Source organism: Octopus bimaculoides, chromosome 23 (assembly GCF_046866305.1).
Source record: "Octopus bimaculoides isolate indiv1 chromosome 23, ASM4686630v1, whole genome shotgun sequence".
In the NCBI taxonomy this organism is placed as follows: domain Eukaryota; kingdom Metazoa; phylum Mollusca; class Cephalopoda; order Octopoda; family Octopodidae; genus Octopus; species Octopus bimaculoides.
In genome coordinates this window covers 11,725,825-11,733,454 of record NC_142950.1, presented here as the reverse complement: position 1 = coordinate 11,733,454, position 7,630 = coordinate 11,725,825, and positions in this window count along the sequence as shown.

Sequence of the window (7,630 nt, the reverse complement as noted above, 5' to 3'; positions counted from 1 at the left end):
AGGCATCAAGCTGTTAGATCAGGTTATGAAAGTTACAGAGAGGGTCATAGCCCAACTAATTAGGGAGCGAATCAATTTAGATGAGATGCAGTTTGGGTTCGTGCCAGGTAAAAGCACTACTGATGCCTTATTTCTAGTGAGACAGTTGCAAGAGAAATACCTAGCCAAGGATAAACCTCTGTACCTGGCTTTCGTTGACATGGAGAAAGCCTTTGACAGGGTCCCCCGATCCCTTATCTGGTGGTCAATGAGGAAACTTGGGATAGAAGAATGGCTAGTGAGAGCTGTGCGAGCCATGTACAGAGATGCGGCCAGTAAGGTGAGGGTTGGAAATGAGTACAGCAATGAATTCCGGGTAGAGGTAGGGGTCCACCAAGGTTCCGTCCTCAGCCCCCTATTATTTACCATAGTCCTCCAGGCAATCACAGAGGAGTTCAAGACAGGTTGCCCCTGGGAGCTCCTCTATGCTGATGACCTTGCCCTAATTGCGGAGTCACTATCAGAACTAGAGGAGAAGTTTCAGGTGTGGAAGCAAGGTCTAGAATTGAAGGGCCTTAGAGTCAACCTAGCTAAAACCAAAATCCTAATAAGTAGGAAGGTAGATAAAACACAAACCCCTTCAGGTAGATGGCCCTGCTCAGTATGTAGAAAAGGAGTAGGTAGTAACTCTATAAGATGTACCCGGTGCAAGCTATGGACACATAAGAGGTGCAGCAACATCAAAGGCAGGTTAACTAGCAAGTTAGTTTTTGTTTGTGGCAGATGTTCAGGTGCAATAAAGACTGCAAACAAACAGGAAACAACTTCTATCTCATTCCAGGGTGAAAAACTAGAGGTAGTCGATAGCTTCCGCTATCTGGGCGACCAAGTTAGTAGTGGGGGTGGGTGCGCTGAAAGTGTAGCTGCTAGAATAAGAATAGCCTGGGCAAAGTTTAGAGAGCTCTTACCCCTGCTGGCGACAAAGGGACTCTCACTCAGAGTAAAAGGCAGACTGTATGACGCATGCGTACGAACAACCATGCTACATGGCAGTGAAACATGGGCTGTAACTGCTGAGGACATACGTAAGCTCGCAAGGAATGAAGCCAGTATGCTCCGTTGGATGTGTAATGTCAATGTGAATACCCGTCAGAGTGTAAGTATCTTGAGAGAAAAGCTGAACATTAGAAGCATCAGTTGTGGCGTGCAAGAGAGACGATTGCGCTGGTATGGACATGTGGTGAGAATGGAGGAGGATAGCTGCGTGAAAAAGTGCCACACCCTAACAGTTGAGGGAACCCGTGGAAGAGGTAGGCCCAGGAAGACCTGGGCTGAGGTGGTGAGGCAAGACCTTCGTACATTGGGCCTCACCGAGGCGATGACTACTGACCGAGACCTTTGGAAATGGGCTGTGCGTGAGAAGACCCGGCAAGCCAAGTAAGATCGTTGCCAGTGCCCCTGGACTGGTTCTTGTGCGGGTGGCACATGAGATGCACCATTTTGAGCGTGGCCGTTGCCAGTACCGCCTGACTGGCTCCTGTAGGATTTTCGAGCGAGATCGTTGCCAGTGCCCCTGGACTGGCTTGTGCGGGTGGCACATAAAAGACACCATTTCGAGCGTGGCCGTTTTCGTGCGGGTGACACGTAAAAGCACCCACTACACTCTCTGAGTGGTTGGCGTTAGGAAGGGCATCCAGCTGTAGAAACTCTGCCAAATCAGACTGGAGCCTGGTGTTGCCATCCGGTTTCACCAGTCCTCAGTCAAATCGTCCAACCCATGCTAGCATGGAAAGCGGACGTTAAACGATGATGATGACACACACACATCCACACTCACATCCACATACACATCTATCTATCTATCTATCTATCTATCTATCTATATATGTGTATGTGTGTGCATGCATACACATATATACGTACACACACATACTCATATTTGTATGTGTGTGTGTATAGATATCTACAACCCATATGTGCTCTTGAAGTAGATGTACTTTTGAGCACTCCTTGCTACAACAATAAACATTGTGTATGTGTGAGTGTGTATGTGTGTGTGTGTGTGTGGTGTGAATGAATGTACCATATTTATTCAATGTACGATAATATGTGTGGACGTATACACACGCATGTGTGCGTGTGTGTGTGAGAAGACCAATCAAAGGATGGACTTCAACGGCAAATGGTATGACTAATGGTTCAACTCTCACGATGTGTTCAGGATTATATTTACTTCTTTGCAATTCATTCGAAAGCCAGCACGTGCACACTATCTATCTATCTATCTATCTATTTTTGTCTCTCTATTTATCTATCCACCTGTCTGTCTGTGTGTCTGCCTGCCTGCTTGCCTGCCTGTCTGTCTTTCTGTCTGTCTCTCAATCTCTCTCTCAGTATCTATCTACCTACTGTGTGTCTGTGTGTGTGTCTGTCTGTCTATTAATCTATCTATCTATCTATCTGTGTGTGTGACTGTGTGTCCGTGTGTCTGTCTGTCTGTCTATCTGTCTGTATGTCTATCTATCTGTCTATCTATCTATCTGTCTGTCTGTCTATCTATCTATCTATCTATCTATCTATCTATCTATCTATCTATCTATCTATCTATCTGTCTGTCTGTCTGTCTGTCTGTCTGCATTCCTGCCTGTCTGCCTGTCTGCTGTCTATCTGTCTGTCTGTCTGTCTGTCTGTCTGTCTGTCTATCCGAGGCTAGGCGACTGGCACCGCGATGCCGCTTTGCTCTCAAGCAACTCTGTTGTCCAGGCACAAACTTGTGCTACTTCAATTCCACAAAGGCGTTCCATAGAAGATTAGTGGAAGGGAGGTGTGACGACGTTCTCGGGCAAAATCTGGGTGTCGAGGAGGAACACCTGACCCGCCTGTTCAGGACAACTTTCAGGCCGGGGCCTATGGACAATCACCAGAGATCCCTGGCTTGGCAGTGTTATCGAGAAGCATTGCCCGTTCGGGATAAGCTATACGGGCGCGATTCAAGACACACTGGACCGACTTGCCCGAGATGCGGTGAGAGCAACGAAACCATTCTGCATGCACTCGTGCAGTGTCCAACCATTTCGGACCTGTGGCCTTATGCCGAACTGCTGCTGTCACGTGTGGGACGAGTTCACTTGTCGGCCGAGTCTATCGTGAAAATTGCTCCGCCACCTTCCCTTAACCGGGAAGGCAAGGCAGTGTTCATAGTACTGGTGGCCATGATGAAAGAATGTGTGTGGTGGACTCGAGTGAAAGGTTTAGAGACAAACACTTTCATCTCTGGCCAATCGCTCTTCAACTTTTTCAAGTACCACTTGAAAAGGAAGGTGAGAATAGAGAGGCAATAAAAGGTGGGTGGATGTAGCAAAGATGGCACACGCTAATGACGAAACCACTTTGAGCATGATCCTGTAAATCAAAGAGAGAGAGAGAGAGAGAGAGAGAGAGCACTTTGCTCTCATGTGTTTTTTTCCCTCCCTGCCTGAGATTACCGTGGTCTTTTCTGTAGGCTTTTCCTTCCACGGATAAACCTAATCTGTTTTTCACATTTTTGCTCTGTTCCGTGATACACGATCCCTTTTGATCGGAATTTTTTTCTCCTTTTTATTATTATTATTACTATTTTTCTATTTTCTTCTTTTTCCTATCGAAAAGAAAAGCTCTACATTGTATTTTGTCCCCTCTGTGTTGGGCCCTGTGTAGCTAATAAAGAAAGTTATCTATCTCTCTGCCTACCTGCCTGCCTGTCTGTTTGTCTGTCTGTCTCTCTGCCTGCCTGCCTATCTATCTATCTATCTATTTATCTATCTATCTATCTATCTATCTGCTTGCCTGTCTGTCTGTCTGTCTGTCTATCCATCTATTCGTCCGTCCGTCCGTCTGTCTGTCTGTCTGTCTGTCCGTCTATTCGTCCGTCCGTCTGTTTGTCTGTTTATCTATATGTCTGTCTGTCTATGTTTGTATCACTCTCTCTCTCTATCTTTCTATTTATCTATCTGTCTGTCTGTCTATGTATCCGTCTAATAATAATAATAATAATAATAATGATAATAATAATAAAAATAATAATAATAATAATAATAATAATAATAATAATAATAATAATAAATGCCTGGATGCAGTACCAGGCAGTGGCTCTCATGGCTTCTGATCTTAACTGATTGGAAGTGTTGTCATGTACATTGTTTTGTCTTGGTATAAAAAGATGGGCTACAGCAAATATTCTGCTCAATACCACAGATTTGCTTGTCAGTTGTTTGACTTTGACCTTAACCAGTTGAGCATGTCCCTTGGTGGCTAACAATATGTGCATCTCTGATCATGAGCAGAAGTAGTGGGGGAGCATCATAGCCATGTGTCGAGAGGAATTCTTTGGGGTTTGAATAATTCGCCTTTAGAAACATGGGTGTCTTGCTCAACATCCTTAAACAAACCTTATTCAGGGACCTTTTGAGCGGGTTGGGCTACTCGACGTGAAGAAAACTCTAACTGGGCCCCACCTGCAAGGTCATGCGCTGTTTATCTTGATATGAGATCACCATGTCGCACACATATGGTTGTGATGCATGTGCCTGGTGTACCCTTATCAGACGGGTAGTCATGATGGGTATACTGGGCTTCATATATTTTACCCCAGTGTCACTTTGATGGCATGCACTACTCTCTCACTCAATAATAGTGGCATTTCATCTGCCTTGATGTTCTGAGTTCAAATTCCACTGAAGTTGACTTTGTCTTTCATCCTTTTGGGGTTGATAAATTAAGTACCAGTGAAATACTGGGGTTGCTGTAATCAACTAGCTCCCCTCCCCTAAATTTCAAGCTTTGTGCCTCTAGTAAAATTGATTATCTTCATCATCATCATCATCATTACTATTATTATTATTATTATTATTATTATTATTATTATTATTATTATTATTAGGTGAGCTGATAAAATTGTTTGCGCGCTGGGCAAAATGCTTAGTGGTATTTCATCTGCCTTGACGTTCTGAGTTCAAATTCTGCCGAGGTTGGCTCTGCCTTTCATCCTCTCAGGGTCTATAAATTAAGTACCGGTGAAACACTGGGGGTCAATATAATCGACTTAATCCCCTTCCCCAAGCTGCCCTTGTGGCAAAAATTTGAAATCATTATTATTATTATTATTATTATTGGATGATAGTCACTCCTGTTGGTATTCATATATGACTGACTGAAGGAGAGGATAAAAAAATAAGTTTAAAAATAAAAGAAGCTGTATCTATGGATGCATGAATGTAATGTGGTGGGGGAGCACTATGATGTCATGATGGAGACAATGACGGCTTTGATTTTTCCTGAGACTGGGCAAATGTGTTTGTTGATTGCAGGATATAATTCTTTTATTGTTCTGCTTCTTCAACTCAAATTGTTTTAAAACACCATGATACATTTTATACCACTCAGATTGGTTTAAACAATAACTTTCCCAAGAGGTCAAATAAAACTTTATTCCAGCCAAAGCGTGGGACAGAACACACTTAAGATTCAAATGTGATGGTTGATAATAAGCCACTCAAATGAGTCAAGTCATTTAAATATCTTGGACGTACAGTAAGCTTTCCGAGTAATGTTGATGACGAGAATAGCTAAGGCTACAAGTGTTTTTGGAAGACTTTCTCATCATTTATGGGATGGCCACTGTGTGAGTCTGAAAACTAGAAATGAACACAAATCTTGTATATTATCATCATCATCATCATCATCATCATCATCATCGTCATCGTCGTTGTTGTCGTCGTCGTCGTTGTCGTTGTCATCATTATCATCATCAAGATGGGTAGGCTAGCAGAATTGTTAGCACACCAGGCAAAATGCTTAGAGGTAGTTTGCTTGTCTTTACATTCTGAGTTCAAATTCTGCTGAGGTCAACTTTGCCTTTCATCCTTTTGGGGGTCGATAAATTAAGTATCAGTGAAACACCGGGGTCAATGTAATTGACTTGTCCCCTCACCCAAAAATGACTGCCCTTGTGGCAAAATTTTAAACCATTATTATTATTATTATTATTATTATTATTATTATTATTATTATTATTATTACTATTGTTACTATCATTATTATTATTATCAATAACACTTTGAAGAAGTGTATCCTACCATAAACAAAAGTATTGTGAGTGGATTTGGTAAATAGAAACTGGAAGAAGCTATATATATATATATACATACACGCACATATACATATATGCATATATACACACAAACACATATGTGTTTGTAGTAGTCATATGCACTTGACTTGACATCATATTTTGGTTAAACATGCAAGTGAGGTCGTGTGTTTTTTGGTCTCTTGAGAAAAACAAAAGCAGTATTATTTTGCCTGGAAACAAGTGAGGTTTGGCAACATTGATAAAAATCTGCCTCAACAAACAAAACTTAAACAAATTCAAGTTTCAATTATCAAAAAAATAAACCTCTCATTTTTTACTTTTATTTTCATTTATTTTCTCTTGAAATTTAATCTGAGATTTGATACAACAGCAATGGACAAAGGGTAAGCATTTTAACACTTTTCGCCTGCAAAAGCAGACGATAGCCATTCAGGTCACATGACTGTCTTCTCTATTCAGTTCAGCTTCCTTTTATTTTTATTTTACTTTGTTATCACTGCTTGTTTGTTCCTGTATATATATATATTTGTATGCTTTTTCACGTATGACTATTTCTGTGTTTGTTTGTGACAACAAACTTTACAATACACAATTGAAGCACTCAATATTTCCGGAAGAAGCAGGGTGTGTTTATTTTATTCTTTATTTAAGTGGTTCTCTCACAATCGAAAGAGGATGATTAAGAATCTGTCACCAAATCTGTTTCTAGTCACCAAATAGAGAATATAGAGATTATATCATCATCATCATCATCATCATCATCATTCCATACAAGCATGGGTTGGACAGTATGACAAAGATTTGGACAAGATATATACATACCTATATCAATATATGTGTGTGTGTGTGTGTGTGTATAAGAGACTATTCTAGAGTACGTTCTGACTTATCTTCGAAACGTCTAGTTAGAATAGAGGCAGCTGACGAAGGATTAATTCCAAGTGGCTATCTGTTTTCCTATGTGTTCGTTCCGTGGTCTGTAGTTCATTTTTCTAATGTCCTGTACCTTGATATGCATCTATATACACATGTAGATGTAAGTATGTACATATATGTGTGTATACATGCATATATATTCTTTGTATATATATATATATATATATATATATATATACCCTGCTTGGGATTAAAACGGCATAGTCTTTATTATTTTACTTGTTTCAGTAATGTGACTGCGGCCATGCTGGAGCACTGCCTTTTGTTGAAGAAATCGACCCCAGGATTTATTTTTTGTAAGCCTAGTATTTATTCTATCAGTGTGTTTTGCTAAACAGTTAAGTTACAGGGGCGTAAACACACCAACATCAGTTGTCAAGCGATGGTGGGAGTACAAACACAGATACATACACATACATACAACAATCTTCTTTCAGATCCTGTCTATGAAATACCCTCACAAGGCAACCACCGCTTTTTCCACACATTCAAATTCTACCACAAATCCAAATGCCTAAACAACCATACAGTATATTTCCACAATACCCCTTAGGTAAACCCAATAACCTTATAAATCTACATTTT